The sequence below is a fragment of the Sinocyclocheilus grahami genome, unplaced genomic scaffold, assembly GCF_001515645.1.
Source record: "Sinocyclocheilus grahami isolate Dianchi unplaced genomic scaffold, SAMN03320097.WGS_v1.1 scaffold78.1, whole genome shotgun sequence".
NCBI lineage: Eukaryota > Metazoa > Chordata > Actinopteri > Cypriniformes > Cyprinidae > Sinocyclocheilus > Sinocyclocheilus grahami.
Window position 1 is genome coordinate 460502 of NW_015505257.1, and position 10572 is coordinate 471073.

The 10572-nt window shown below is 36.2% G+C and overlaps 1 long non-coding RNA gene across 1 annotated transcript; it reads left to right on the forward strand.

The window, feature by feature from the left end:
* The first annotated feature begins 8349 nt into the window (after positions 1-8349).
* On the forward strand, positions 8350-10106 carry LOC107586213 (uncharacterized). The gene is made up of 4 exons (XR_001609325.1): positions 8350-8433; positions 9073-9204; positions 9339-9452; positions 9952-10106. It is a non-coding gene; the product is annotated as an uncharacterized lncRNA (long non-coding RNA).
* Positions 10107-10572: the final 466 nt, after the last annotated feature.

Genomic DNA, 10572 nt, shown 5'->3' on the forward strand with positions numbered 1-10572 from the left:
TCAGTCAGTCAAGTTTTATTTGTATAGTGCTTTTCACAATGCATTTTGTTTCAAAGAACCTTTACTGAAAATAAGACCTTACAAATTCCCCAGTGAGCAAACCAAGGGCAACTGTGGCAAGGAAAAAAAACATTCTGAATGAAATGTACTACTTCAAGTTCTCTGGCACAGACAGACCTTTACTTTTTTCCTCTACTAAAAGAATAGTGAATTTGTGCTCCCAACTTCCAGTCAAGAGCATTTTTGTGTGCAGAGACTTGTCCTGTGACAAACTGTCTGATGTGCGAGCACTGGCTGCCCGTAAGTTTGCCATCACTCTCGTTTCGTCTGTGCCTCAGTGCACACTGGGAAATATTTCATGAGCTCTAAGTGACTGAAATAGTGTGTAAGCATTTTTATCGGCTGGCCATTTTAATTAAATAAGGTTGGGAGAGTTTGGAGTTGTTTTAAAGAGGGCCTTTTAGCGCTGTGCTTAGACATTTATAATGTACGTCTTCATGTCCATTTAGGTCTTATCAGCATTGACCCATTACAGCTCTGTCACTGTGATCATAAATAAAGGATCTTTAAATATGTTATCAGTGCTGACCCAGACTTGATTATGGACAGGAGGGAATTTGCAGACTTATTTCTGCTTTTCCTCAGTGGTGCAAAAACGTATGCATTTAAACACGCACACAAACCCAGCTCAGCTGATGGACCTCTATGTCCATCATATGATCAATCTTGAGTCAGCACAACTGTCCCACTTTCCACTGGAGACATGTGTTAGCAGGACTCATCGATTTCCTTTTCAAAAAGAGACACCGCATGTGCTTATTCTACCGCATATTAACAGAAGCACTTCTTGATCTCTGCCCCCGGCAGCAGGTTGTGACTGCATAAGGAGATGTTGTGCACCAAAATATGAGCCATTGCAGTCTGAAGATCTGGAAAGATCCACTTCTCACTTGCTGTTTTACACTTGCAGCTTATACAGTATATGTACCTTTTCTTGTACCCCACAAAGGATAGTCTAGAGGTAAAAGGGCCCCAGAGAGTTTTCTCTCCTCCGATGGGTGCTGCCACCTCCATCTTTTTGGCACTTCAATTACCAGGAACTCATGACCCACAAGAACGAATCATGTACAGGAACAGGCGTGCTGAATTTTAGCGTGATGATAAGATGATATCTGAGAGTGACATTTGCACTTGCAGAGTCTCGCACTTCTTTAATTGGTGAACGATGGAAGCCCTTTGTTTTTGCAGATTCATTAGTTCAGCTCGGTAGTTTTATTCAATCGAGAGAACTGTGATGGTTGAGGATCTTCAGCAAAGTAAACTTGCTGTAGGCACATGAATTATTTAGAAGTACAGTGGCCCTAAAAAGTATCTGGATGCTTAAGCCGCACTTAAAAAATGCATGAATGTCACTGCATTATATAACGAAATATCAAACCAAGAGGCATTCATTTTAAAGAAAGATAAGACAAGAAAAACTACTGATGAAATTATGCTGCCCAAAAAAAATTAAGGGAACACTTAATCATTACATTAAGTAATTACATACAATGAATTACATATACGTTATGTATCGGAGCATTTGAGGCCACCAAGTAGCACCACAGACAGTCCAGGAGCTCACTGATACCCTGATCCAAGTCTGGGACAAGATTCCCAGGACACCATCCGCTATCTCATTATGAGCATGCCTAGACATTGTCGGGAGTGCACACAGACATGTTGGGGCCATACACACTACTGACTTATATTATGAGTTGCTGTGATGAAATTCATTCACGTTGGATCAGCCTGTAATTTCAGCCCTTCGTGGGTTGATGATTTTGGTTTTCATTGACCATTTCACACCACATCATTTTGTTCTCAGTGAATTACACAATGTATATAAGTGAAGATTTTCAACTGGAATATTTTGTTCATCGAGATCTAATGTGTGATTTAAGTGTTCCCTTAATTTTTTGGGGCAGTTTGTTGGGTTTGAAATGACAAGTATGTGGAAGCCTATTTCAGCTCTGTGTAAAAAACAAAAAAAGGTAATTGTAATATAAAGTTTAAAATAATAAATAGCTTGCTTGCCAAACATGTCAGTTAATGTGATGGACCAGCTGGATAAAATAATTGCAAAAATGGCCCAGAAATGTTCATTTGTTTAATTTGTTTGCAGATGCCATTTGGTTTAACATTTTGTTAACTTATATAATGAAATTTATGAATTTTACATAAGACTTAAGTGTCCAAATACAGGCCAATGCTATGAGAACATGAAGCACACTGGCAAACCAATAAGTATTATTTTTATATTCATCTCTATCTTTCATCCAAAATATTTATATAATCATGAGAACTATCCAAAAAATTCAGCAAATTTAGCCAATAATCTCTGAAATTATCATAGGAAGGTTCTATAAACTGGAATAGTGTTTTCCAACCTGCTCTTGGAGGAACACCAACACTGCACATGTTGGATCTCTCTTTTATCTAACACCTGATTCCTCTCATTAGCGGAAGCAGCTCGATTACCTGAATAACACAACATCTAAAATGTCCAGAAACACTGAACTATAGACGTGGGAAAAGAAGCTTCAAACTCATGTTATCTAAACATGTCTTATAAGCGGTGAGAAGAAACCTTTCAGTCATGCACATCTGTTACCATGGTGACAGAGGGCCTGCTGGGCTCTTCAATACATGCAACATGTGTTTGACACACTGCCATGAGCACAATAAACAAAATTTACATGCAGAGATGCTTAAGTAGCAGCAATGAGTAGTTTATGTGAATGTATTTATTTGTGTACACATATATATAGGTGCATAAGCAAATGAGTGTCCGCGGTGAAAAAGACAAAAAAAAAAGGGGGGGAATATATTTTAAATCTAGTGCCAAGCTCTTATTAATGTTCTCATATTAATGTTGGTTTTTAATAGTTTGTAAACACATTTACAATATTCTCAACAATTTAATGGCTGGTTGTAACCATCAAGAAAAAGTAATATAAAAGAAATATAAATGAAGTTGTTGTTGTTATTATTACTAATGAATATTAATAAGTAGTGAAGCAGTTTTGCAACTTTTTCCTAAGAAATAATATTAAAAGATAAAAAAAATAATCAAAGATCGTCAAAATACTATTTAAATTAATAATAAAAACAATATTAAATGTGTATTAATAACATTAATTGCATGATGCTTAATAATAATAATAATAATAATAATAATAATCATTGTTATTATTATAATTAATCTTATTTTATTGTTATTGTTCAGGCTATATTATTAAAGTACAAAACTGCTTCCCTGATATTTATATTCAATATTAATAATAACACGTAGTGAAGTATTTCTTTGTATATTTTTCTAAGAAATAATAATAATAAAAAATGTCAATCTCTTTACAAAAACATCTCAAAATTCATTTTAATTAAAAAGAAATTAAAACATGATAAAACAGTGCCATAATAATAGTGTATTCATTATCATAATCATTAAAAAATATATAATAATAATAATAGTAATCAGCCTGTGGTGATTTGATTTCAGATACATGTATTTGTGCACATTCGAGTTTGTTTGTCCGAATACGTTGCTACATACAGAAGTATGTGTGTGTGTGTGTGTGTTGCAGCAGAAGTGGCTTTGACGTGCTCATCCATCAGCACAGCGAGCTGAGGTCTCCGTCAGAGCGGCAGGGATACAGTGGGCCGCAGGGAGGGGAGGTGTCACTCTTAAATAGGATATATGGCCTCTCACTGAGACACAAATTACAGAGTAAATACATTATGGTGCTGCAGGACTTCCCCACTGCAACATCTCTTTACTAGCTGCGGCCCAGCGAATGCACGCAGTCCCGCATTAAACGGCTCCTCACTGCATACACAATCACATTACAGAACGGCCTGCCAACACCCCATACAGTCACATTACACAGCATTGAGAACTTTCACACAACCACCGCCGGTATAAAATGAACTTGCTGGATCTAAATGTTGATCGACCCACCCCACAGTGAGCAAATTTAAGCATCGGATTCAGCTCTCACAGCAAACCGGATTCAAGATGGTCTCCAACTAGAATATATCCCAATTATGGTGTTTCAAGGATACAGTATGATCCATCATAAGCCACCCGGCCTGTGCACTTTGAGAGACAATTGCTCTGCCTGCTGTCTTTTACTCCTTTTTCTCCCCTAAATTAAGCTCAATTGACAGTATTTGTGGTATAATGCTGATTAATTAATTACATTTCCATTTGTATCTCCTTTACTTTTAAAAAAGGCAAACTTTCAATAGAAGTGAAAGAAGGCAATCCATAAATGTTAAAATACTCTGTTTCAAAAGTCATGACAATGCATGACAAAATGACAATGCAACAACACAAATCCTGAAACCCTAAAAAGGCTATAAAAGTAATTAAGTTAGACAGCTTTTGAGCTCAAATAATACACGTTTTTAACAGAAAATTCATTGTAAGTTTTTATAAAATTCACATTCTTGCTTTTAAATCCTCCAAAAATTTCCCCATTTACTTCCGTTGTAAGCGTCTCACTGTAACTTTGATTAAATGGGTACTGCAGTACATATTAAAAATATTGGAGAAAGTCGTTTCTCCCAACCCCTCCTCCTCAAGACTCGAAGGCTTACGCGGGTTGCCAGATTGAGGATACGCAACAGGACCGAGCGCAATTGACAGTGATGAGCTTTACAGTGTAAGCTGATTTACTTGTGTTTTAATATGGCTCTGGTCACAGAGATTTTTAGATGGATACCGAGGCTTTTTAGGTCGGTTGAATCTGCGAACTCTGATGCAGTTTGTTTGCTGGCTTCCATGGCTGCAATAAACTGTGTTATCCACCAACTGGCAACCAGGGTTGTCAAAATATTATAGTGTAAATTGGCAGTGGGCGGAATCACACAGACCAAAACTCTGAAACATTGTTTTTTTCAGAGAAACAATTATGTAATCTTAGCATATTTCCTAAATGTCTGCAAACATATGGTATATTATTTATCTTTAGTACAGTCAAAAAATTACATACAGCACCTTTAAACAACAATAAAAACTGAATGCTATCAGTCTGTTGGCCACCAATGCAAAAGAACCACGAAGGCGGTCAGTGCATCCATACATCAAAAGCTCACAAGTGCTTCATGGTTTCACCATTGAATAAAGACTGATGTCCAACATGAGGCTCAGGATTTCACAACTGCCTTAAAAGCAAAAAAAAAAAGAAAAAGATCTTTCTACCATACAATTTGCTGATTGTCAAAACAGAGCATCTTCCTCAACAATCAGTATACAGTTATCCATCTATGAATTATGATTTTTTAACATGTAGGGAGCAGTTTGACATGAATTATGCCCCGTTTGTTTGAAGCACAGCTATAATTTTCATAACTACTAATAAAGTGCCACGGGTGGCTGTCTGTCACCTTGCCGGCATTCTGTGACAGATGACATCCTGCTTGGTTTATTCCCAGCCCTCTGCTCTCGTTTCATGCCCTCAGCGAATAACAGCAGCGCCCCGCAAAAGCACAAACATGCTCAACGTGAAATTAAGCTTTTTTTGCCGGCGCTGTCAGATAATGCGGCAAGGATGACTTGTTTTACGACCTCATTTCTCGTTTTCAAACCTGGAGCTTCACTTGGTATTTTCCTTCCTTCCTTTGTGACTTCGCCTATGAGAACAGACAGGGCAGGGTGTGCAGAACGTAGACAAATGGCCTCTCGCTTTCGTGTTTATAGCTAGCGGAGAGAAACAAAGATGACCAATGAGAAAGAGGGGAATAGGTCAAACGAAATCTTCAATTTGAGAAGCAAAAGCATTAATTTAAACTAGCACAAACGATCATCATATATTATTTTGAATTACTGCCGACAGGCCACTGTTTTTGTGCAGGTTTCTCTGAGGCAAAGAGCACAGTCCAGGGTGAGTTGACAATTAGATCCAGATAGGCTGATCTGTGCAGAGTTTTCCTCCAATTATCTCTGGTGTAAACCACAGGGAGGGAGTGGGATGAATCTAGGCCTTAGCAAATAATCATGTACAAATGAGTGGAAGCAGAGGAGGGGGCATAAATGGGAGAAGAGTCTACCTCTGTGTGAGGCCTTTGAGATCCGTCTGTATATCTCAATGGTTTCTCCTAGACAGTTACACATTAAATAGAGAGCAAATGGAGACTTTTGCTGACATGTCTCTGATGTGTTTTCATAGAGAGGGAGAGAGAGAGAAAAAATAATCCTCAACAACATCAAAAACTGTGTTCAGATTTGCCAAGATACAAAAATCACAGATTTTCATATGAACTCAAAGATCTCTTTTTAAAAATGTCATAATTAAAAAAAAAAAGTCAAAATGGGTATAGCTATTGAAACACAACTGACAAAAAAATAATAATATATATATATATATACAGTATATATATATATGTGTGTGTGTGTGTGTGTGTGTATAGAAACTGCTGTTCAAAAGTTTGGGATCAGTAAGATTTTTAATGTGTTTTAAAGAAGACCCTTCTGTTCATCATGGCTGCATTTATTTGACCAAAAATACAGAAAAATATTACCATTTAAAATAATGGTTTTCTATTTTAATATACTTTAAAATATAATTTATTTCTGTGATGCAAAGTTGCATTTTCATCAGCCATTACTACAGTCTTCAGTGTCACATGATCCATATCATATCATATTGATATTACAGATATTACAGGTTAAATAAAATTGACACTATGGTTGGAAAATGTTTTACCTGATTCACAAACGAATCCCTCGATGGAGTCGGTTCTCTGATGAATCGGTCAAATGAAAGTTGTTAAAAGATGCCTAGCATAGCTTTTTTCCTCAGTGCTGAATGATATGATGTACTTGTTTCAATGAGCTGTAAATTTTCACTTAACCTGGTACTCTTTTGTTCTCTGTGTTATAAAGCAGCAATTTTCCAATTGCGGGTCTCAGATTGGAAATAACTGAGTCACGCTAAGTTTAAGAATTGTGCTGCTTTCATGCCATGTCAAATAGAAAAGCTCCTCCAATTCAATTTAAAATTCGTTGGTTGGCATATTCACATATTTCTCACACGCCAAACCACTGTATTCCATGTTAGAAAGCATGAAACCGCTCAAAAGTTTCAGAGCATACTTATTCATACCAAATCACGAACCGATTTGCTAAACCATTTGACCGATTCATCAGTGAATCTTAACCTTTTTTGGGCCATTAGCCAGGTCCCCCACCCCCCCATCAAATAAAACATAGTCTAATTGTCTTCACTGAATATTAAAGTTGATTATTATTTTGTGCTTATAATGAGGACAGTTATTATATTTACAGTACCATTCAAATGTATAGGGTCTTTAAGACTTGATGAAAATTCCTGTTTAGAATATAGGCATGTTTTCAAGTAGCTTTCACTGAAAAATAATAATATTTATCCCTTAGTTTTAGAAAACTGTTTTTTGAGAATATATTTAATTTCCTGTTTCTGACACAGCGGACATTATTTTGGTGGGTAAATACCACATTTACACATGCAGATGGAAGAAATGTAAACCCTCCTTTACTATATTTCATGATTTTGTAAGAATATTTCAAAGTTTGCTTACAAATATACTTCAAAGAAAACTAAGCAGAAAAATGGGAAACATATGCTCCTCATTTTCAAAACAGTTACTATTTTAGTGCTGTCCTGATTTATATCTTTGTGATAGTCCATTAAAATTCAAATCTTGCTTATTTTGTCAGTGTGGTGTGCCAGCGAGAATAATAATAAGAAATGTTTCTTGAGCAATAAACAGCATGAGTTCTGAAGAATCATGTGACACTGAAAGCTGGAGTAATGGACCTTTAGCATGAGAGGAAAACACATTTGAAAATATATTCAAATAGAAAGCAGTTCTTTCAAATGGTAGATTTATTGTTTTTCCTGTATTTTTTGATCAAATAAATGCAACCTTACTGAGCAGAAGAGATTTGTTTCAAACCCATTAAAACATCTTACATGACCTTTTTTTGAATGGTGGAGTATAGGCTATATTTTATTCATAATATGTATTTTAAAAGCATATTTTAACCAAAATATTACACCCCTCATTAGCCCATATATAATTTAAAAAAATATGTAATTGAATGCCACATGATATTCATGACATATTTTATTTGACTGGACTTGAAATATCATTATCATTAGTTTCCCAAGGAGCAAAAAAAGCCACGTGAAATGTAACGTAGGCTATATTTATGAACGTTGAATAAACTGTTTAGAAATTCGGGATTCAAGAACAAGAACACATCAGCGCCCCCTTTCAAAAATATTGCTTCGTGATTCAATTTCATGAGCCCATCAGCTTTCCTTGCATAGTACGGCAGACGCTGACTTTATACGACCGTCTGCTTGAGGGAAGATAAACATTTAAGAGAAGTCGTCTTTGATTATTGTAAGTTGGTGTTGATAATAGATTTAAAAAAAAATGTTTTACAAGTCACTTTTAGTGTGTTTTTAAGTCTTTGACCTCACTGTTAGCATTTTGTCCACCAAAAACACTGAATGACCAAAATTTTCATTCATACATGGTTGCAACACATTTTAGTTGAAATTATTGAGGTTACGTTATTGACTGATGTTTCTTCAGCTCTATTTCAAATGATATCCCATATTAATGTTTCATCTTAGAAGCCTTTTAAACATTGTGTCGTATTGTAAAGATAGACTGAGTTAAAATTTGAGACCTTAGTTGTCAGATCGTTTTTATGTCCCTGATTACTGAAATTGTCTTGGTAAAATATGGCGCCTAGATGACCGCCCTGGATTCATGTATGCTTAAACACAGCTTTTTTTTAGCAACAGATTACTAGATAAGAATGCTTCATTATATCTAGCTTATTTTCGTTTTCAAAACTGCACTTTGCAAAATAATTATAACATATTAAAATGATCTGGACATTGGATGATTGAAGCTCTGTATTTGCAGTATTGAGAGTAATAGACTCCGTTCGTAATTCATTTTTAGGTTTGAATTTAATGGGTGAATATAGATGAAGCAGGTTATCTAACAGAAAGCCTCTCATTTATGTAGGCCTATAAAATGATGAATTCATTTCATCCCCAAACCTGAAGCTTAAGTGGGATTTTTTTCCCTCAAGATCACCTCTTTATAAAGCCGCCGGGAGAGGGTTAGCACTGGACCATTTTCTCTCTGCGCTGTAAGGTAAGAAAGTGTTCATTCATGATATGAATCTCATTTGAAGCAGCCGGAAACATTGCTTTGCATGAGTGGCCCTATCGCCCAACTGACACAAGGAACGCAACGATTTGTCACCTGCTTCCCGTGCCTCTGCAAAGAATTTGCGTGTAAACGCTCCATAGCCGCCACAAAACAGCCTAAACCCCAACAGGCCTTTAAAGTTACTTCCCCATGAAGAGAGATTACACCACCTTCTGAGGAAAAACAATAAGGTGAGAGAAACTTCTGGCTTACATAACTGAAACTTTTCAGTGATATGGGCTTATTCAGGGTGGACGCCATATTTAATCCTGTTTTACTGTCCCACGGTACTGTGTCGTGTCTGATTTTTACCACATGTATTTTTCACAGATTGCGTCAGTTGAAGGATCAAGATTTTTTTCTATTTGCTTGCTCGGGCCAGTAGTTCAGATTTCTACTTTCGAATATTTACACTGGCACAAAGACAGAACATTTTTTTTTTAAATAAATAAAAACAAACACAGTATAAATGCTTTTTTAATCAGACATTACGTGCTCTTTACAAATAAAATCTGCAAGTCCAACCCAGATCGACACAACGGTACAACCCATTGTGCAGACCGTACATCTATTGGTCACAGTATCGTTTTCATTTGCGAAAATGAAATATGGTGTCTCTCTTGAATAAGGTCCATTGCTACTCATGTATTATCTTGTTCTCTATCACAACCTCTGCTTTTTTTCTTACAGAATTATACCAACGCAAACAACAGATCTGGAATAATTGACTTTGGATGTAGCTGCTTTATTCATTTTAATTTTCTGACTATGTCTGAGAAACCTGACCGCACTCGTCAGATCTACTTCAGGCACATTCACAGTGATGAGAAAGAGAAAGAGTAGAGCTCCGCTGGCGTCTTCCATCTCACATGAACAAAAAGGAAATACAAGTTTAGTCAAGTGTGAAGGGAGTAGTCATTATAAAAGTGAAACATGTCAGTTTTGGTGTAAGAAATAAATGTAAAATTCATTTGACTTCCTGCTTCTCTCCTACAATAGAGCACTTTTACATTACATGATTAGTGTTGCTCAGAAAAAAGGGCTCATTTTCACACTTTAAAACTCTTTATGAAGTCAATATATCCTCTGGAGAATATTCTCCATTCCATCATGAAATCTTTGAGAGTTCAGCCGAGAGGTTATCAAGTCTCACTTTTCCCCATTTTCCTCCCCAGAACAAAAGACTTTCTGTCTCCTGGCAACAAAAGAACAAATTTATGGAGAGTGGAAGAGAAGAAATGTGACAGCATGTGGCACCCAAAACATATGCTTTATTATTTTTTTTACTGAGACTATTCAAAGTCCCTCAAC